The following is a 23,442-nucleotide window of genomic DNA, read 5'->3' on the forward strand; positions in this document are numbered from 1 at the left end:
TCACAAATGAAGGATAAGGTACATAATAAACTTGCCTAACAATATTTGACATTATGAAAGGATCATACTCTTTGTATTTCCGGTTCATTTGAATCTCAACAGTACCGTATGACCTGTCTATTTTTGTGCCTCTACTTGGATCATACCATTCACAATAAAACAAGACAACTTTATTTTCTGAATCCATGTAATGGTATACCAACTCGTAGATATGTTTAATAACTCCATAAAAGTCATCTTCACCACCATCTGTAACTCCTTTTACAAATACACCACTGTTTATGGTTTTTTTCCCTTCGGTCCATGCCTCAGTGTGAAACTTATATCCGTTCACGAAGTATGTGTGCCATTCATTTGCGCTTTGGATAGGGCCTTCTGCCAAGTTTCTCAAATGGAGTATTTCTGGAGTTGGTGGAAACACGGTAGACAATCTTTGCTTGAACCATAAGGGAAATTCAGCATGAATGACGCCGGATGTTGATTGTACACCGGTACTATGAAAATAGGCATTGTTAAATTCCCTACAAAATATACACCATAAGTTAAATAAGTTTGGTATACAGACATTGTCAACAAAGGTAAAAAAACTATTGGGTAAACTTACTCAAGGTATTGTTTAACTTCGACGCAGTTGATCAAGACATGGACATGTGCGGATTGCATTTCTTTCTGGGTCAACCAATGCACACTCTTCTTTCCAGAAGGTCGACCTGGAAGACCGAATACTGATAAGGTGAATTGACTCCTCTGGTTGACATTTACCGGATTCCGTATGGTTCTAGGAGTTAACATCAAGTGATTGAAATAATGACTGCAAAAATGTGATGTTTCTCGATGCAGGTAATGTGCACATATAGAACCTTCAACTCTTGCTTTATTCTTCACTGATCGCTTTGAATCACCCATGAACCTTTCAAACGGATACATCCACCTATATTGAACTGGTCCACCAAGAAAGGCTTCATATGCAAGATGCACAGGTAAATGTTCCATTGAGTCGAAGAAACCAGGCGGAAATACTTGTTCCAACTTACAAAGAATGATTGCAATGTTTTGGTCCAACTTCATGATGTCTTCCACTTTTAAAGCTGACGCACAAATATCTCTAAAAAACTGACTAATTTCAGTCAGTGGATCAAGAACATGTTTGGGTAGCGAGCCAAATGCAATTGCTAACAATTGTTCCATGAAAATGTGACAATCGTGACTTTTCATTCCATGCAACTTCCCAGTGTTAGGGTCAGCACACCTTGATAAATTTGATGAATACCCATCGGGCATTCTCAAATCTTTTAGCCATCGACAAACAGCTTTAGCTTCTTGGGAAGTCAAAGTGAAACAAGCCTTGGGTTTTAATAACTTTCCATTCGGTAGAGGCTTCAACTCCAACTCTCTTCTGTTACACCATTTTTCCATGTCTTGTCTGGCCTTTTCATTATCTTTTGTTTTGCCTTTCACATCCATCACTGTGTTAAATACATTATCAAAAAAATTCTTCTCAATATGCATAACATCTAGATTATGGCGCAACAAGTTATCCTTCCAATACGGGAGGTCCCAAAATATACTTCTTTTTGTCCAATTGTGCGTGACTCCGTATCCTTCAATTCGGCATTCTTTGCCAGTATCTGTAAATTTTGGTAGCTCACTAACTTGTTCCCATATAGCCCATGGTGACAATCGAGGCGGAGGCGAATCTTTCACTCGTACATCTTTTTTAAAGTTTGTCATGTTTCTTCTATAGGAGTGATTTCGTGGTAGGAATCTTCGGTGACAGTCAAACCACGAGCTTTTCCCACCTTTATCCAACGTGAACCCTTTGTTGTTTCCCATGCAATGCGGACAACCCATTTTGCCATGCGTACCCCAACCAGACAACATGCCATATGCTGGAAAGTCGTTGATGGTCCACATCAATGAAGCTCGCATTATAAAGTTTTCTTTACGTGATATATCATAAGTCCATTCTCCAATCCACAATCTCTTCAAATCATCAATTAAAGGTTGTAAATACACATCAATTCCTGCTTTTGGACTCGAAGGTCCTGGAATGACGCACGTCAAAAACATGTATGGTTTTGTCATGCACATCTCAGGAGGGAGGTTGTAAGGGGTTACAATAACTGGCCAACAAGAATATGCGGTTCCCGACCCTTGGACATAGGGAGTAAATCCATCCGAGCATAATCCAAGCCTGACATTTCTAGGTTCTGCGGCAAAATCAGGATGCATTCGATCAAAATGCTTCCATGCCTCGCCATCAGATGGATGCCTCATAGTGCCTGGACTTGTGTTATTTGTGTGATGCCATGTCATTTGACTTGCACTGTGCATTGAAGCAAACATTCTTTTTAACCTTGGTATTATTGGAAGATAAAACATGGACTTTACTGCTACACGGTCTTGATTAGTGTTAACGGCTCTACTGGGAACTTTATATCTTGGACTCTCACAAAACTTATATTCCTCCAACAACCCATCTTGAGTACCAAACTCATTGTCGTAGAACAACATACAGCCATTAATGCAACAATCAATCTTTCTTACTCTTAAGCCCAACTTCGACACCAACTTCTTTGCTTCATAAAATGTTGTAGGCAAGTTGTCTTTCATTGCAGTTGAGTCCAACATCATCTTTACGAAGAATTCCAAACACTGATCAGGAACATTCCAATTTGCCTTGGCGGCCAACAATCTCACACAAATTGATAACTTTGACTCAGACGATCCATCAAACAACGGCGTATTCATCTCATTCAACAACTGATAAAATTTCTGCGCTTCCTCATTCGGCAACTCTTCCCCACCAAAATCTTCAGGCTCATCATAGGTCACGTTCACACCAAAAGCATCCTCAACCATGTCACCAATCAGATTAAAGTTTTCCTCATATTCCACAGGCGGCCGACTACTTGAAGCATGAGAGTTGCTAGTCTCTTGTACGTTACTAGGCAGTTCTTCACCGTTAAACGTCCAAACCCAATAATTTGCAATGAAACCCCTTCTATGCAAATGAGTTGTTATTTCCTGTGGGTCACTAATTATTGGTCTACATTCACATTTAAGACAGGGACACCTAACTCCTCCTTCGCTTCGACATAATTCCTGAGCAAACGCCCAACTTATAAACCCTTCAACTCCTACTATAAAATTGGGTTTAAGTCCCATTCTTCCTGGAAATGTTCTATCGTACATCCAACTACGATAATACCGATAATATTCCATACTGCACATTTATACAATCATTGTCATTTGGAGTTAGAATACTAATCAACTTAATATTCTTCTTAGACGTATACTAGTTAATATTTACTATTCTTAAAACTATTATTTAATAACAATACTACTAATATTTTTAACTACACGCGTTATATTGAACATATTTAACCATAAAATAATTTTTTTTAACTACACATTTTAAACTACATATATTAGAAATATTATTTAATAAAAATACTACTGTTATGTTTTTGTTACATATATAGTAATAAAAATAAAAAATAAGAAATAAGAAATATTACTATTATATTTGGAAATATACAAACACATGCATATTATGTTTTTATAACATATATACAAATTCAGTTTTAAATCTATTATATATGAATAAAATAAAAAATAAAAATAAAAAATGTTTTTATTAAATATATGATATACATATACATATTTTGTTTTTTATTAAATTTTTTTTTAGTATAATTATTCTCATTATCATAAATAATATATATAATAAAAATTAAAAATGAAAACTTTATAATATATAACTATTATATTAGTTTTACATATATAAAATTTATTTAATATATATAACTATTATATTAATATTTATAATATATATAACTATTATATTAATATTTATAATAATCTATTTTATATACTGTATAGTTTTAATAAAAATATTAATAAAAATTATACTAAAAACAATTTTAATATATCAATTTTTTTAAAACACATTATAACAATTTTAATATATCAATTTATTTCTAATAGTTTTACAATTTATACAAACACATTATAAATCTATATACAAACACATTCATATCTTAATTAATAAATCTACTAAAAATATGATATACATATACATATTTTGTTTTTTATTAAAATTTTTTTTAGTATAATATTTCTCATTATAATAAATAATATATATAATAAAAATTAAAAATGAAAACTTTATAATATATAACTATTATATTAGTTTTACATATATAAAATTTATTTAAGTTATAAAAATATATTTTTTAAAGTGAGAACTTTATAGTATATATTTATATTATATTCTTAAAAATGAAAACTTTATAATATATATAACTATTATATTCTTTTTAAATTTATATTAATATTTATAATAATCTATTTTATATACTGTAAAATATTATAATATATATAATAATTTTAATAATAGTTTTAATATATCAATATACTAAAAACAACTTTAATAATTTTAATGTTTGTATAATATTAATAGTTTTAATATATAATATATAATAATGTTTGTATAGTTTTAATAAAAATATTAATAAAAATTATACTAAAAACAATTTTAATATATCAATTTTTTTAAAACACATTATAACAATTTTAATATATCAATTTATTTCTAATAGTTTTACAATTTATACAAACACATTATAAATCTATTTTAATAAATGTATCCCAAAAATATATACCATATATCTAACCCAAAAATCATTACAAATTACACTAAAAATATATTTTAATTACTTACCTCTTCTTCAATCTACTCCTCCTTCTTCAATCTACTCTCCTCCTTCTTCAATCTACTAAAACTATACCAAAAAAAATCAAAAATTAATAACAGAATAAAGAATAAAATTATAACATAATACTTGTTCAACCTCTTCATTACCTTTGATATCAAAAAAATATTTGGATTGATGCAATTGGAGTTGGATTTTGGGAGATTGAAGTTGTTGTTCTTGTTCTGGTTTTGGGGATGAATTGTTGTTCTTGTTCTGCAACGAAGGTGTGGTGGAGTGAAGTGAATTGCATTGATTTATACGCAATGTAGCGACGTGAAATTAATTTCGCTAGTTGCCACGTGGTAAACACGTCGCAACAAGCAAACGGTAACATTTAATTAATGTCTCTGCCATAAATCCTGTCACCTAGTCAATTCAATATAACGTTTTAAATGTTGCGACGTGTTTACAACGTCACTACTTAATTTTTTAAAATTTGAATCTCCCCCCAATCTCCCCCCATGTGAACGTTATTGCTTTTTAAATTTATAATTTATACATTTAATGTAGCGACGTTTGACCCACGTCGCAACTTTATTCACGTAACCCAACGTCTGACTCATCCTTACTTTATGTTTATAAAGTTATTTTAAAATTAAAAACATGTGGCGACGTGGTAGTCACGTCGCTAGAGGCAATAAATACCCACGTGACAGCCACGTCGCTAATATGTGTCGCTGGGGAGCACTTTTTTTGTAGTGCATTGGTTCAAATCTCAACACCAACAATTCTGGTCTCTTTACTTATTTTTAAGCCATTTTTATCGTATTAGAATTCAAACCGTGATGAAAGTGGCGTCAAGTCAAGGGTTCGAATCTCATCACCAATATTTATTATTTTTTACTTATTTTTAAGTCATTTTTCACCACGGTTGGAATTCCAACAATGGTGAAAAGTGGTGTCTTCTTTTTTATAAAGATATATAACGCACTAATTAATTCACTTTTGTGCTGACGTTCTTAGACAAACTTCATCTTTTGCCTCCAAATTTTTTTTATTTACGAAATATTCACTAAACCAAATTAGAGAGAGAGAGAGAGGGGGAGAGAGAGAGAATCTTATGAAAATACATTTTATAGGTGAGAATGATAAAAATAATTATAAACCTTTTGACCAATTTAAAATTTTTAATTAAAATATCAATTTCTATTTTTTAATATCAAGATAATATATATTTAAATATATAATGTAAAATAATTTTTATAACTAATTTAATTATTACAAAATACATATATAATACATATTCAAAAATCTTTAAAAATTTGGCATAATATTATATACTTAAAAGTATTAAAATTAACCTTTTTAATTCATTTATAATTATTTGAATTGTTTTTTATACAAAATTTAAAAGCCTAAACGTTTTTAAGAAATTTACCAGTGACTCATTAGTGATTCAGTGAACATAAAGTCATAAAACAAAGTATCACATGAAAACATATGAAAATGAGACATACATAGATGGGTCCATGTGTCGTTGTTTCTTAAGCGTGTAATTAATGAATGGCATTTGTTTTTTCACTGTATCCAAAAATGAAGAAGTATGTAGAAACTGTATACGTGGACAATGGTGGACCTAGGGGTGGCAAACGGGCATGCCCGCCCCGCAAAAGCCCGCGAAAAAATGGGGCGGGGCGGTGCGGACTTTTTTAAGAGTGCGGGTCTAAAACATTGCCCCGCCTCGCAAAAAAGTGAGGGCGGGGCGGGGAAAGCCCGCGGGCATTCGGCTTTTTAGGCCTAAAAGTAGTAAAATTCTATGAAAAAACAAATGCCCGCAAAAGCCCACAAAAAACGGGGCGGGGCGGGACGGACACATTAAAGAGAGCGGGCCTAAAACCTTGCCCCGCCCACGAAAAAGTGCAGGTAAAACGGGCTTTCTCCGCGGGCTGGGCCCGTTTTGCCAGCCCTAAGTGGACCCTTCCAAGCTAGCACTTACGTTCATCCTTCAAAAACTGATCCCACATATTAAAACATCTCATGTATAAACAATCAACTTTAATGACGCATGCATGATTGATTCTATTATTTGTATATAATATAATATTATCAGTCACTATCGTAGGAATTTCCATTATAGATTATTACTACAAATAGACGTCAAAGGAAGCATGCATCTCTATGTATTACTATGTGGGTAATAAACATACACGTTAAGGGCTTCCGGAGCAATTTGGCACGTGCTTTCAAATTTATTTTCATCTCCAAGTGAAAAAGCAAGATTTAAAAAAAAAATATCATAAAAGTGTTAATTATTTTTTATAATGGAATTAATCACGAATCGGCAAAATATAACAAAACGAACATTTACCTCTTTATATATATTAGAGGTAAGATGTTCCAAACAAGAAAATTATAGGACATAGAAGAATCATTGCTCTAAACCACTTCCACGAAGATATCACTATCGCACCGATACACTCGTCAAAATTAAATATGCTACCCCTAAATAATATGGCATTCCGCATAGACCAAATATTCTACACTATCGCCATCCAAATAACCCAACAATTAATCTTTCGTCTAAAACCTTAATTTTGTCAAAGAAAGCAAGATAATTTCTTAACCCAAGATTTGATAACGAATTGGACTTACTGATCCACACTCTAATTTTCTCCTAAATTTTCTCCAAGATCGGACACCATACAAACAAATGATTAGAGTCCTCCTACTCTTTAAAACAAAAAACACAGCAACAGTCTAAAGGAGAACTCAAGATCCCTTTCCTCTTCAATTGTTGTCTAGTCGGATTTCAATCCAAGATTAGTCTCCACACAAAAAATTTCACCTTAGAGGGAGCCTCTAATTTCCACAAAAACTTTACCTTATTCACCAACGCAACATCCACACCCTGCACTTCCCCTCTTTTCGCTATTTCAAACGCACAAGATTTGACAGAAAAACCTTCGTCCTCGTTTGCAGCCCACACAAACAAATCCTGTTCATCATGCACCATCATTATTTGAGAAAACATATCCAGCAGGAACTAAACCAACAGGTTCTCGTCTTCCTCGTCTCAACAAAACCAGTCATGCGTATCCCAAAACCAAACACCTTCCTCCCACTGACCCGCCTCCGCCATTGACATAAAAGTGTTCATTGATAGCTATTTATTGCGCATATAAAGGAGGTTTTATTTGGTAACATAAAAGAGTAATGATATTGTTACATTAAAAGTGACACCTACATCCTATATTGATACGGTTTGGTTTTTTTTTTATTATATTTAATAATTATGTTTTTCACTTTTTTAATGAAATGAATACAAATCTTTGTTGTATTTTACTTGGTGTAAGTTATGGTGTAAATTTTTTAGTATAAGCATAGCATCCCTCTATAAGAGTAAAAGAGATTTAACATTATTGGGGTTTCCTGAATTTAAAGAGTATAATTTAATAAAATAATAATTAATTGTGCAAATTTTAGTTATTAAAATAATTTTGTTAATATTAGATGGTGGAATAGTTAAATCAATACATATACAATAAGTAGAAAAAACTAAGTACTACATTAATATTTTAATGAGATATATTGAAATAAATAACATTAGAAAAGAAAACATTTTTGGTGAGATAAAGGGAGTACAATTTAATACATTATTTTGGACAAATATGTTAAATTATAATTTCTTGTGTCGAAGCAGGATGTTGCTCGACATAAGGCGTGTCGAAACTATGTGTGTAGAAGTATTTGTAGTTGTCGAAGTGTTGTAAGCAAGCCACACAGATTCGATTTAGATCCAAAATAAGTGTTTTGGGCTTTTGTAGTTTTGGGTTTTATTTGAGTTAGGGAAAAAACAAACCTAAAACTATAAATAGATGAATTAACCCCTTTTTGAAACACAACTTGTATTCACAGAATTTGCAGATGCAAGTGAATAACAGATTTTCCACAGTTTATGGGTAGAGAGAAACACTATAGAAAATAGTCATCTTCATCCTTTTATTTTGCAAACCCTAATCCTTTGCAACCCAAAGTTTCTTTCTTATTTTGAATTGGTTCTCTTGAAGATACTAGTTTCCCCGTAATCAAATATTTAGATGACTCCTGGTACATTCTAAATTAGGACTGGTGCAGGTATGGTAAAACAATTATTTATTCACCCATCATTCAAATTGTTAACGGAATTTGGTTTTCTCAAATTCAATTCAGATTCAAAGATATCAATATCTCTTGGTCCTCCTATAGAGGCATGGTCCTTAGTAACTTATCTCTAATATCTTTCCCTCATAATGCCAATATCAATATGCGTGAATTTATCATTATCAAAAGCCTCACCCTGAATATTAACCCCACTACTCACCTCCATATCATGGACACCCTGTGGTATCCTCCTCTTTTTGGTTGGATTAAGGGTGATTCGAATGGTATGGCGGCTGGTACTCCTTCTATTGCAGCTTCTGGGGGAACTTTTAGAAATTTAAAGGCGATCATGTAGGCAGCTTCTCCAATTTTATAGGCAAAGGTAACGCCATCACCTCATAATTTATTGGTGTTATGATGGTTGTAAAATTTGCTGCTAAAAACAATTGGTCTCATTTTTAGCTCAAATCTGATTGCTTTCTTGTAGTGCAAGTTTGTTTTAACTTTTCTCTTGTTTATTTTCAATTGCTATTGTAGTTAGCGAGGCTTATGATACCTATACTAACAACTCGTATATTTTTTTTTATGTATATGTTATATCAAAAATTCTATACCTACACTAAAATTGTAACATCGTATATGTTACATCGTAGTTATAAGCTTCATTTTGAATCTGGTCCATATTCCTATGCATATAAAAATAATAAATTAAAGTAAAAAGTTAACTATACATTATATTAATATGATGTTAATGTCAAATATAGTGTCATGATAGCATTTCTCATGTTATATATACCCATGGTATTAATCACCGTATATGTTAACTATACCTATGGTATTAATCACCATCACTATAAGCAATCACTGGTATATGACAAATCTTTTGTATTAATATATAAATGAAAAATATGTTGAGTTGGAAAATTCACTAAAGTTTTCTACAACACTAAAATTCACACTACTACTGTGAGATATTGGATCGAACTCTAGTATGGCCGAAGGGTAGCTTCTTGGTTCGACAGGGTTAAGCATGATGTCGAAGGTTGTTCACATGCTTGTGTCGAAGATGCTAGGGTTGTTAGCATGTTAAATTAGGTTTTAGTGTTTAAACCCTAATTTGTTAAGTTAGCTTGTTTATTAAGTTGGCTTGTGTAATGGGCCTTGTGGAAAAAGCCCATTAGTTAGTATGTTAGGTTTTATTATAAATAACATACTAGTCTCTCATCATTGCTAAGCTGCAAATCCTAATTTAGGGTGAGAGAGGTTATTTGTTATTCTTGTAAACTTGTAATCTTGTTATAAGAGAAAGTGAAAGAATAGCAGTTATAACCAATTCTTGTGTTCTTATTCTCTTCCCTAATTCCCTATTATACTTTGTTATTGGTATCGTTTTTCACAACAAATTGGTGCGGTGAGCGTGGAGAAGATGCCGTCAACAAAGTATGAGATTGAAAAATTCACCGGAGTGAATGATTTCGGTCTGTGGCGCTTGAAGATGAAAGCCCTACTGGTTCAGCAGGGTTGTTTGGAAGCGTTGAAGGGAGAGGCAGCCATGAATGCTGCATTAACGGCAGCGGAGAAGACAACTATGATCGAGAAAGCACACAGCGCAATTTTGTTGAGCCTTGGTGATAAGGTTCTCCGACAGGTATCAAAGGAGACGACGGCATCAGGGTTATGGGTGAAACTTGAAAGTTTGTACATGACCAAATCGCTGGTAAATCGACTCTATCTGAAGCAAGCTTTGTATTCATTCAAGATGATTGAAGACAAAGTATTGGCTGAGCAGTTGGATATGTTCAACAAGCTGATTCTTGATCTTGAAAATATTGATGTGAAAATCGATGATGAAGATCAAGCGCTGTTACTATTGTGTTCTTTGCCTCGATCACATGCTCACTTCAAAGAAACTCTCTTGTATGGAAGGGAGTCCCTGACGTTTGAAGAAGTTCAATCAGCCTTGTACTCTAAGGACTTGAATGAACGAAAGGAGCATAAACCTTCGACTGTTGGCGAAGGTTTGGCCGTTAAAGGAAAACTCTTACGAAAGGATGGTAAGTTCGACAAGAAGAAAGGCAAAAGCCAGTCGAAGACTTACAGTGGCGAAGCATCTGGCATTCGATGCTACCATTGTAAGAAGGAGGGTCACACAAGAAAGGTGTGCCCTGAACGCTTGAAATATCATGGAGGTAAGGATAATGGCAACGCTGCCATTGTTCAAGATGATTTCGAATCATCTGATGTTCTTGTGGTTTCAAGCAGTGACTCTAAGAAGGAGTGGATTATGGATTCAGGTTGCACTTGGCACATGACTCCAAACAAAGACTTGTTCGAGGAATTATGTGATCAAGATGGTGGATCAGTATTGCTGGGAAACAACAAGGCTTGCAAGATTGCAGGTGTTGGATCTGTGAGATTCAAGCTCCATGATGAGTCAATAAGGTTGTTGACTGAAGTCAGGTATGTTCCTGATTTGAAGAGAAATTTGCTTTCTCTTGGTGAATTCGACAAGAAAGGATATGTTTTCCAAGGAGAGAAAAGCATCCTAAGAGTCATGAAGGGGTCGAAGGAAGTCTTGAGAGGCGTGAAGAAACAAGGCTTGTATACCCTTGAGGCTGAAGTTGTAAGCGGTTCGACAAATGTTGTATCCACGAAACCTTTGTCGAAGACAGAAATCTGGCACATGAGATTGGGCCATGTCAGTGAAAGGGGTCTGGTCGAATTAGGGAAACAAAATCTGCTTGGTGGAGACAAAATCGAAAAGCTGAAGTTTTGTGAACCCTGTGTACTTGGAAAATCTTGCAGAGTGAAGTTCAACAAAGGCAAACAAAGAACACATGGATCCCTTGATTACATCCATGCTGATCTTTGGGGGCCTGCAAGGTGTCCATCACATTCAGGAGCAAGGTATTTTCTATCCATAGTAGATGATTATTCCAGAAAATTATGGGTATTCATCCAGAAGACTAAGGATGAAACTTTTGAGAATTTCAAAAGTTGGAAGACTCTGGTTGAAAATCAGACTGGCAGAAAGGTCAAGAGATTGAGAACCGACAATGGCCTTGAATTTTGCAATGAGGCATTCGACAGTTTTTGTGCTACCTCTGGTATTGCAAGGCATAGAATTACTGCAGGTACTCCACAACAAAATGGTTTGGCTGAAAGGTTTAATCGAACTATTTTGGAGAGAGTTAGATGTATGTTGACTAGTGCGGGGTTAAAGAAGGTGTTCTGGGCTGAGGCTGTTGCGACAGCAACATATCTGATAAACAGATGTCCTTCGACAGCGTTAGATATGAAGACACCTGAAGAAGTTTGGTCGGGACATCCACCAGATCTCGACAAACTGAGAGTATTTGGCTGCATAGCCTATGCTCACATTAGGCAAGACAAGGTCGAACCTAGAGCTCTGAAATGCATGTTCATGGGATACCCAGAAGGAGTCAAAGCTTATAGGCTATGGTGCCTAGAGCCAGGTCACAGGAGGTGTATCACCAGTCGAGATGTTGTTTTCAATGAAGCTGAAATGGCTTTTAAGAAAACTGATGATGTTGGTCGAAGTACAGAAACATCTGTCGAAGAGCTGGAACAGGTAGAGATTCCTGTTGAGGTGGAGCATGTTGATGCTGAATTGCATGTCCCTGATGAAGTCGAAGAAGAAGCAGAAGATGCTGAAGTTGAGGAAACTGACGATGACTACCTATTGTCGAGAGATAGGTCGAGAAGAGTCATCAAACCACCTCAGAGACTTGGGTATGCAGATCTTATAGCTTATGCCTTAATCTCTGCAAGTGAGGTTCTAGACGAAGAACCTAGAGACTATAAGGAAGTTATGAGGAGTCGAAATAAGACTGAATGGCTGAAGGCCATGGATGATGAGATAAAATCTCTTCATGATAATCATACCTGGGAACTGATCAAGAAACCTGCTGGGGCAAGGTTAGTCAGCTGTAAATGGATTTTCAAAGTTAAGGAAGGAATTGAAGGAGTGACGTCGAAAAAATACAAGGCAAGGTTAGTTGCAAGGGGTTTCACTCAGAAAGAAGGTGTCGACTTCAATGATGTGTTTTCTCCTGTTGTGAAGCATAGGTCCATTCGAATGTTGCTTGCCATGGTGGCACAGTTCGATCTTGAACTGGAACAGATGGATGTGAAAACTGCGTTCTTGTATGGTGATCTAGATGAAACGATCCTGATGAGGCAACCTGAAGGGTATGTCGAAAAGGGGAAGGATGATTATGTGTGTAAGTTAAAGAGATCCTTGTATGGGCTGAAACAATCTCCTCGACAGTGGAATAGGAGATTCGACAAGTTCATGGCACGCATAAGTTTCATTAGAAGTCAGTTCGACCACTGCGTTTACTTCAGATTTCGACCTGGTAATTCATTTGTTATTTTGTTGCTTTATGTGGATGATATTCTCATAGCAAGCAACAGTGTCGAAGATGTGATGAGGGTGAAGGCTGAACTCAATAAGGAGTTCGATATGAAGGATCTGGGAGCTGCTTCCAGGATTCTTGGAATTGACATTCGAAGAGATAGAAAGAAGTCGAAGTTATGTCTATCTCAAGAGGCATATCTACGGAAGATTCTTGAAAAGTTTGGTATGTCGAATTCGAAGCCAGTTGTGACTCCAACAAACCCTCAATTCAAGCTGAGTGTTGATCAGTGTCCCAGTACTGATGTCGAAATAGCCTATATGAATAGCATCCCATATGCTAATATAGTTGGTTCTTTGATGTATGTTATGGTCTGTACTAGACCCGACATAGCTTACGCAGTCAGTCTTGTAAGCAGGTACATGGCGAATCCTGGAAAGGCTCACTGGCAAGCATTGAAGTGGATTTTAAGGTACATAAATGGGTCTCTTAATAGAGTCCTAATTTATGGTGGAGCTTTGGGTGAAGATGGTAAAACAGTAATCGAAGGATATGTCGACTCTGATTATGCAGGTTGTATGGATTCCAGGAAATCTATTTCTGGATATGTTTTCACTATGTTTGGCACAGCAATTAGTTGGAAAGCAACACTTCAGAAGGTTGTTGCTCTATCAACCACTGAAGCGGAGTACATTGCATTAACTGAAGCTGTGAAAGAAGCATTGTGGCTTGAAGGTTTTGCGAAGGAGCTGAAACTTCAAGGTCGAGGTATCACTGTTAAATGTGATAGTCAAAGTGCAATACACCTGTCGAAGAATTCAGCCTATCATGAGCGAACTAAGCACATTGATGTGAGGCTGCATTTCGTCAGAGGAGTAATCGAGCGTGGAGAAGTCCAAGTGCTGAAGGTTTCGACTGAAGACAATGCTGCTGATATGATCACCAAGACATTGCCGAGTTGCAAGTTTTTCCACTGTATGCAGTTGATAAAGCTGCATGAAGAAAACTAGTGTGTTCCCTTGATGTTGTAGAGTTAGATCCAAGGTGGAGATTTGTGAGATATTGGATCGAACTCTAGTATGGCCGAAGGGTAGCTTCTTGGTTCGACAGGGTTAAGCATGATGTCGAAGGTTGTTCACATGCTTGTGTCGAAGATGCTAGGGTTGTTAGCATGTTAAATTAGGTTTTAGTGTTTAAACCCTAATTTGTTAAGTTAGCTTGTTTATTAAGTTGGCTTGTGTAATGGGCCTTGTGGAAAAAGCCCATTAGTTAGTATGTTAGGTTTTATTATAAATAACATACTAGTCTCTCATCATTGCTAAGCTGCAAATCCTAATTTAGGGTGAGAGAGGTTATTTGTTATTCTTGTAAACTTGTAATCTTGTTTTAAGAGAAAGTGAAAGAATAGCAGTTATAACCAATTCTTGTGTTCTTATTCTCTTCCCTAATTCCCTATTATACTTTGTTATTGGTATCGTTTTTCACAACAACTACGAATAAGTGTTTTTACCTCGGTTAAATAAGGAGTTTTATTATTGTTTGGTGTGTGAGACAACGATGAATGTTATGAAAAGTGAGCCAGTTTTCCTTTCGGTTGAACAGCTAACCAAGGGGGAAAATGGAACTGGTCATGAGTTCAATCCTCCATATTTTTTGAATTTTTAAAACTAAAAAAGCGCATCACTTTTCCTCTCGGTTGAAATTAATACTAAAGGTGAAATGTGAGTTTTTACCTCGGTTCGAATAATATCCGAGGTGAAATACTCTATTTAGAAAAAAATTGTTTTAACCTATTTTTTGTTACAATATGCAAAACATCAAATTTGTTAACAAAATTTGAATCTTCCTTATTATCATCATCATCGTCATCATCAATAACAACAAACAAACAAAATCACTATAATTGTTAAAATTTAAATCTCAACAAAAAATTAATAGAATTGTTAAACATTAAATCTCAACAACAACAAAAATTAAATAAAACCAATAAAACCGTTAAACATCAAATTATGCAATTAACCTTAAAATATTTTTCGGCTCTTCTAGTGATCAATCCCAAAGAATTGTGTTGTACTTCATGCAACTACTTTAAATATCATTGTTTTCATTATGTTAGGATTGTATTTCAGCACTTTGCACCAAGATGGATCATTGTGGCATTCACGTTCTGACTAGCAGGTGAGGGTTTTACGCGGATCATTGATTTTTCATGAAGATTGATGAGTTGACAATGTCTTGATCGTTGGTAATTTATAAATGGACGACAATGATTAGTTACTTAATTTTTCATCAAATTGGACAAAATATTTCTCCTCGCTACTAGCTCAACCGAGATAATAGGTCATTAATAAAAAAATACGTTAAAATGCAGTTGTTTGAATTCGAAAGGAAGGTTGATTAATACTTTTTCCTTCGATTCCAACTCAACCGAGGTAATAAATTCTAAACAAAAATAAAAAAAATTAAAAGATGAAAAATGCAGTTGATGAAATTTGAAGACGTGTCCCTTGAATATTTTTCTCTTCGTTGCAAGCTCAGTTGAGGTAATAGGTCATAAATAAAATAAAATAAAAATAAAATATGCTAAAATGAAGTTCTTAGGATTCAAAGGAGTGTCCCTGAATACTTTCCCCCTCGACTGTCCACTCAATTGAGGTAATATGTCATAAACAAAAACATCAAAAATAAATTTTAAACTTGTTAAAATACAATTTTGAGATTCAAAGATCTATGCCCTGAATACTTTTTTTCTGTTGCCAACTCAACCGAATAAATCAATAATATCTACTATCTATTCAATATTAATCAATTGACCATTCTACCAATTATACCCTTTTCACTAACAGAATTTACACTACAAAATTAATCATCTACTTTTTTACTTTTTGGACAAAATGCACCAACTGTCAACCTCTCATTGGTCCAAATTCAAAAACTCTTACATCTCCTTTTGATACACACGTGTAACACTCTTAGTAGCATAATTTCAAATTTCAAATCAATGTTCATCAAATGACAAACACCCGAAACCCTATTCTTCTATGAATCCATTTTCCCCTCTTCTCTTCCTCTCTCCACCACATTCTTCTTCTCTTTCTTTTCTCTCCTTTTCGCAAAACCACAGACGCCGCCTTTCTCCCCCTATATCGGTCACCACCACTTCCAATGAAAAATCAAATCCATTTTCGTATTTCTCATCTCACGGGCTTCCCAATGAATTAGTTGGATTTTTTCCGAGCGATCTCGCTTTCTACCACCGTCTCACCTTTCCAACTGTCACTACTCACCAAGATTCCATTTTACTCTTTCAATTTATTGATTTCTTGAAGTAAATAGATCCAGGTATAAAACATTAATTTGGTTTAAGCTTGCAGATTTAAAAGAAAATCATACAAAGGGAAAGCTGATGAAGAAGAAATAGGGTCTACAGGTATGTGTTCTGGGGTTTTTCTTTTTTCCATGTTTCTGATTTTTTGTTTTCTATGTTCTCTCTCTTTACAACTTCAAACCCTAGCTCTGTCGCCGCCACCCATTTAGTCTGGATCTGTTCTAGTTCCAAATATATCAAGTTTTCTATTTTTCTGCAAAGACTTCAAATATAAACGGTTGATTTTGTACTTCATATCTATTTTACTTTTAGTAATTTATTTTAGATTATGAAACAGTTTTTTATATTGATTTTGGCATAATGCTTTTCAATGATATTCCACTACGTTCAAATCAGGTGAGTTTTGCCAAGTTAGGATTTGCAACCTTGATGAGTGTTGCCAAGTTAGGGTTTTTCATTGAATCATGTGATTTTTAACATTCTGTATTGTATTTGATTTGCTAGATCTGAACTTTAGTTTGTTTCTTTATTATTAGAAAGATGTGGAATATACCCGTGCTCCGACATTTGGTAAGACCTCACGAAAACACCTTTTGTGCCACACACCATTTAAAAGATTGCTTCCATTGCTAAAACAATATAGTTTCCTTTTCTGCACTTTATAGGACTTAGAGGCTAATCCTAAATGTTAAGTGCTTGTGGCTAGAGATCCTAAAGATATGACCGATTTGGTCATACTGCAATGTCTCTAACTAAATTGTTGTAAGGACCTCAAAACAGTGGTCTGTATATTCCCCAGACATCTTTTGAAATTGTTGAGAAAACAATTTATAAATTTACCTCAGGTTTAGCAAGTACAAATTGATTACATGTTGTCGCTTCATTGCCTTTCATTTGGTAACCATATATATTTTGAATGTTAATAATTCAATTTGAATGTTAGTAATTCGTTTTTTTCAAAAACTATTTAATGCACTTTAATGGACAAGGTTGCCTTCATTTTTGTTACAGCTGTTTCTTGCAGGGCTAATTTGGTAATGTGCTGTCTGTCGGGTTTGGTTCAGTGTTGACTGGTTTCCGTTGGAGGGTGTCATTCTGGGAGAAGTTTCCAGAGTTAGACGGCATCATCAATTTCGTATAGTTACAGCTCTGCTAAAATTCTTATCTCTGGTTATTTTCAGGCGGCGAATCGTAGTTAAGTTGATATGGAGATAATTCTCTTTTTATTCATTTATGCTGGTGGATATTCTCTTTCATATACGTATTTAATAGAATTTTCCTTATTAGAATTTTATTTATATATCTTGATTTTTTTTGGTAGATAAGTTTTGAACAGCAATCACTTTACACAGTCAAAACTTATATAAGTCCGGGAATTAACAAGCTCTAGAGGGATGCCTATACCGAAAAATGTTTTGGTTCCTCATACTAAGGTGAACAAAATTGATGCTTAGCACATGTGAAGATGAGTAGTATAGTTGTTCACTGATATGGTATATAATCTATTTCAAGAATGTTCCATCATGCAGTGATAAAGGGGTATGACAGTGTTTAGCTGTATGTTTTGATGATTTAAAAGATCACCCTCCTGACTGTTCTTTGTGGATGTATCTTTGAATAAAAAGATAATAGCATTTCATAACATAATAGATCATTTAGAACCCACTCTTACCCTAAGTGAGGGTTGCCAGGTCCAACATGCTGATGAAACTCCTTCAGTTATCTCTTTTGAAAAACATAAGACTTGGCTACTATAAAAGTTATCATACAACTCTCTCCTTATGCAGAATTGCAGGACATACTCCTTAGCATTATCCACCAGTTAGGTATATATTTAATGAGTCACATGCTTCTATCACATATTAAAGATTGCGGTATAATGGCAACTGTAGTGAGTAGTTTGGTGCATCAAGATCATTTTCAAAGATGTTTGTTTGCTTTGTATTTGTTGATCTAAATCTACTTAGTAGTGTTATGGTTTCTGTCTGATTGTTTTTGTTGTCCTTGCAAACTGTTGCTAATTTATGTGTATAGTGGGTGTAATTGATAGGTAATGGTTTTCAAATTTCAAAAAGTGATTTGTTCTAAATTTATAATTTTTTTCTTGCAAGTGTCTTGGTCTGAACTCATGTTTCTGAATCTCATCTTTTGCAGCAACAGTAATTATTCTACTTTTTTCCAATGTTCAAATGGCTCTCTTCTTTGCCATTGGTGTCAGCTATGCAGGTGAGTCTATATTAATCTCTCATATCCCACACCTTAGTCTTCTTATTATTGGTTTTAAGTTATTGCTTAAAACATATACATGTAGGAGTGATACTGCATGCTACAATGACCCACTTGCTTTTAGGAGATTCAACTTGCTCTCATAAGGAAGATAACTCTTACAATGAAGAATGGGACAAGAAATTAGTACAAAAGATAGCACTGAGGATTGGGGGTTTCTCAACAAGTTGAATGTTTCATGTTTATAATATTTAATTTCAGCTGGGATCACTTCATTAGTTTGAAAGCAAGGGTTTTTTTTTTTAATCCTTCTATTAGTTAATTAAGTAGATATATTAACCCCCTCATACGAAGACTATGCACATTATTTGTATTTTTTATTATACTCCTATTTTATTTCATCTTGCTGATTATTATAAACCTTGCAATACCAGCTTTTGATTGCGTAGTCTTTCTTAGTGCAAGATAGATTGGTTGGCTTTAGTATATATTGTTCTGATTTTTATGTTACAATTTTTATATTAAATAATAAATTTATAGTCTGTTGCAAATGATTCGGAATTAAAGAATAGTTAATTTCATTTTATGGGAATAAAGTATCATAAATTTTACTTGCAAGCTGCCAAAGTGATTGACTCCATTGTGAAATTGTTGCATTTGTGCTTTGGTACATAAGCCTGCAGCGGACAACAATAATTGGTTGCAGTGAAAGTGTAGTGTTTTAAGTCATTTGAGTTTTATCAACCATACAAAAGTTTAAATTCTAGGTATAACTTTGGGATTAATTTCAATTTTGAATCAAAGATTAATGGTTCATTGCTAATTTGAATACTTTTTATGATATGATAATTTGTAGAAGCCAAAGGGTCATACTGTGTATTTACTATTTTTATTAACATATTCGAAAGAGCTAATTTGAATACTTTTTCAATTTTTCCAACTCACATGTTTTTTATATGGTTATTTAATATAGTTGAATTCAAGTAAAAAAAGATACATATATATTACTTTAAAATAAGAACAATCTGATTTTCAAGCACTACTAGAGTTTAATTTTCAAGCACTACAAGTGTATAAAGTTTTACTCTATTAGTATATCACTATCAATTATGTGTGTGCCCATAGAAGTGGTTATAATAAAATTCAAATATTTCGAATGATAGAAGTGCTTTTAGAATTGTATTTTATCTCATTGAATATTACTATATAGTCATTCACACAATTAACTTTTTATGTTGCGGGTCACTATCAAATTATTACCTTTATTTAAAGACAAAAATACTATTTTCAAATAAACTTAAATCTATATGATTATTGTTCAACTTACAATTAAGTAAATAATTTTATATTTTTCATTTATATTTTAAATTTTGCACTTACATTTCTTATAATATTATGAAGTTAATATTCTATCAAAATTCTATAAAAAAATTCTATCAAAATTTACATTTGTTTCATGTCTAATTAGTTTACATAATAATTAATAAAATTGCTCATAGTGGAATTTAACATTGACTTTCATGTCATTCAAAATATACTACATCAAATAAACATGTACCCGTGTGACAGCACGGGTCTCTTACTAGTTCTTTTAAAAAATATTAAAACCTAGCGCTCCATAGTTTAGGCTTTGGTTGTTCGTTAACCGATGAGGTGAACATTTTGTCATAAATATATTATTTATAGCAGTGTCAACAATAATGAAAGAAACTGAAGGTAGAAAAACAATAGCAAAACTACTAACACCACTCAAAATATTAACCCTCTAAAAAACAATTACATTGCACATAAGAAGATGCATAAAAAAGCCTCCCAACATGGTCGCAACCTCCATCGGACTAGCAAACCCTCAAAACTACGAACAACCGAGGCACATGACGAGGTACGTAAGCCTCTAAGAAAAGGAAAAGGGATCTTGATAGGAAGCAATTCCTATCAATGCAATAATCTAGGGTTTTAACTAGAAAGAGGAAGAATACTAAAATAACAAAATAGATTTAAAGGAAATAAAAATACTTTTTCATTTGATTCTTGATATCTAATGTCTCAATGAGACAACAATATATAATACTTCTAATGGATAATAAACTAAGGCCCAAATATTAATCAGAGCCCACTAAATAACAATGCAAATAAAACTACTACTTATATAAAATTAAATACTAAACTTAAATACTGAATTCTACTCTCTATCATTGCTGCGGGGTTCACTTGAACCTTGTCCTCAAGGTTCTAAAATTACTCTCGGATCCCATTGCTTAAACGGAACATAATTTTGAACGTCCTTAGACTGCTGCAACATTGCTTTATGAATTGGAGCATTGCGATATGTTTTCCAGCCATAAAGCCTATCAACCTTATTCAATGCAACAATGAATTCTATGTTCCTCATTTTTAATAGTTCGAGTGACTCTTTAGTTTATGGCTCTAAGCCATGCGTAATGTCAACAACCAAGATTGCAATATCACATTGACCTGAACCCCGATACCTCAGATTATTGAATGATTTGTGGCCTGGGGTATCAATAACCAGTAGACCTGGAACTTTCACTGTTGCATCAGCTTTCAGTAAACTCGGTCGCCTATGTTGAGCCAAAGCAACTGCCAATGCTTCTTCTACCTTCAGAGAAGCCAATTCCCCCAAACCTTGCTTAACAAAAAGAATGTTCTCGATATTTCCCACACCAGAAAGTTCATTCAGGTCCGTTTCTGTTGTAACTTTCCTTGTAGCTATGACATTAATAAAATTGCTGGTGATTAAATCATGGACAATGGCCATAGCTTTTGTACTATCTTCATCTAAGTCGTCCAGTTCTTCCCACATATCAATGAGGACGGTAACAGGAATCCTCTGGTCTTCAGGAAAAAGTCCCATATCCATGAAGCACTCCTTCTGATTGATATCCTTCAATATATCCAAGCTTTGTTGAAGGAAACAAAGCAAGTTAGAAGTAGTAGTATTAAATTCCAGAATGGATTGACTTTGTAAAAACTCTTTCATATTTTGCCACTTCTCAAAAGGCTGCTGACAAAGTGATCCAACAATGACCTGAAGCGCCAGCGGAGAACCCTTACAAGCTCTCACAATCTCGCGAACATGGTTTTGATCAGGCATGTATGAGCTGTTGTGATTCAATTGCGCGAAGTGATGGAAAAGGGACTATGCAGGACCATAATCGAGCGGATCCAACTGGCATGGGGTGCCAAATCTTCTAAATGCAACACTTGAAGTCACAAAAATCTTATAATCTAACATTTGGAATTTGAACTTCTCAACAAAGCCTTTCGAGTTAGGCCAAACATCATCCAAGACTAACAATATTGGTTTTCTACCAACTTGCCTCAAAACAAGTTCCAATCGGGTAATTGCTTCTTCATCGGTTTGAAACTCAGGCACACGACATCCACAATGCTCAAATAGTGTCTGTATAATGTTCTTCAAGTTGGGATTGTTTGAGACAGTAACAACGAAAATGTTTCCACGAAACTTGCCTTTGATTTGTGGATGCCAACAAAGCTTCTTAGCAAGAGTGCTTTTACCAGAACCACCCAAACCAGTCAAAACAAGCACAGAAACACTATCTTTAACCAATTCCATCTTCAACTTATTCAAAGGCTCAACCATTCCCAAACACTCAGGCTCTTCCGGAGCACCACACAAACTACTTGATGCCCATCAAACTGACCCAAATTCTCCTTCCTCGTCAAAATCTCCAAAATCCCATTCACCTTAGCCAAAACCTCAATAAAATCCTTCTGCGGCATTCTATCAAACATCTTAAATGCATCATCTATCTTCCCATATTTCACATACCATTTAACAACAGAAGCCATAGTAAACAAATTGGAATCAAAGCCATTCACTATCAGCATCCCATGAATCTCTCTACCCTTTTTATAATCCAAATTCTCTCCACACAATTTCAACAAGTAAGTAAGATCATAAATAACATGCTTACCGTCAACAATTTCAGCTTCGACATCCTCTTTCTCTCTCTCTCCCTTGTTTCGTCCATAGCTTTCTTCTCAATATCATCATCTTCATTATCTGAATCAAAATCCAACTCCGAACCAGATTCCAAACCTGAAGCTTTCTCTTCGTTGTCGGCTTCGTCGTTGCTTCCTTGTAGGAAATCATCGGCTAACTGACCAGCACCAATAGCTTCCACCGTCTCAGCCTGCTCAACGGAACCTGCCCCAGGACTTCTCAGAAACGGCGAAACAGGACCAGCCCTAGTCTTCACCGTTGATTTCTCCCTCTCATTTCTTCTTTTCTTGCACACGAGTAATTCGCCTGGATAAGTAAGTAGTGGTGGAGAATCATCTTGTGGTCGAGGTTGCTCTTTGAACTTCAACATTTCATCAGTTGGTAGATTCGAAATTTGGGAAATGAAAATTGAAGATTTTAGGGTATTTTTTGAATGAAAGAACTATTGAGAATGTTTGTGAACAATATTAGAGATAATGTTAACATTATCATCAATGAAATCAATTGGTTCTTTTAACTTCAACTTTTGAAATTTTGTTTGAGAGGTTTTCTTAAAACAAGGAGGAAACATGTGCAAATATTTCTCAAAACCTCTTCTATTGCTAGAATGAGTTTGAAATTGGTTGTTTGTTGGATTTTGGAATTGATAGGAATTGGTTCCTATCAATTGGTGCTTTTATC

General features: G+C 34.5%; 1 pseudogene; it reads right to left on the bottom strand.

Moving 5' to 3' along the window:
• Positions 1-21,192: 21,192 nt before the first annotated feature.
• Positions 21,193-22,607, bottom strand: LOC131627858 (probable disease resistance protein At5g66900; annotated as a pseudogene).
• Positions 22,608-23,442: the final 835 nt, after the last annotated feature.

This window comes from Vicia villosa, unplaced genomic scaffold (assembly GCF_029867415.1).
Source record: "Vicia villosa cultivar HV-30 ecotype Madison, WI unplaced genomic scaffold, Vvil1.0 ctg.000406F_1_1, whole genome shotgun sequence".
In the NCBI taxonomy this organism is placed as follows: Eukaryota; Viridiplantae; Streptophyta; class Magnoliopsida; order Fabales; family Fabaceae; genus Vicia; species Vicia villosa.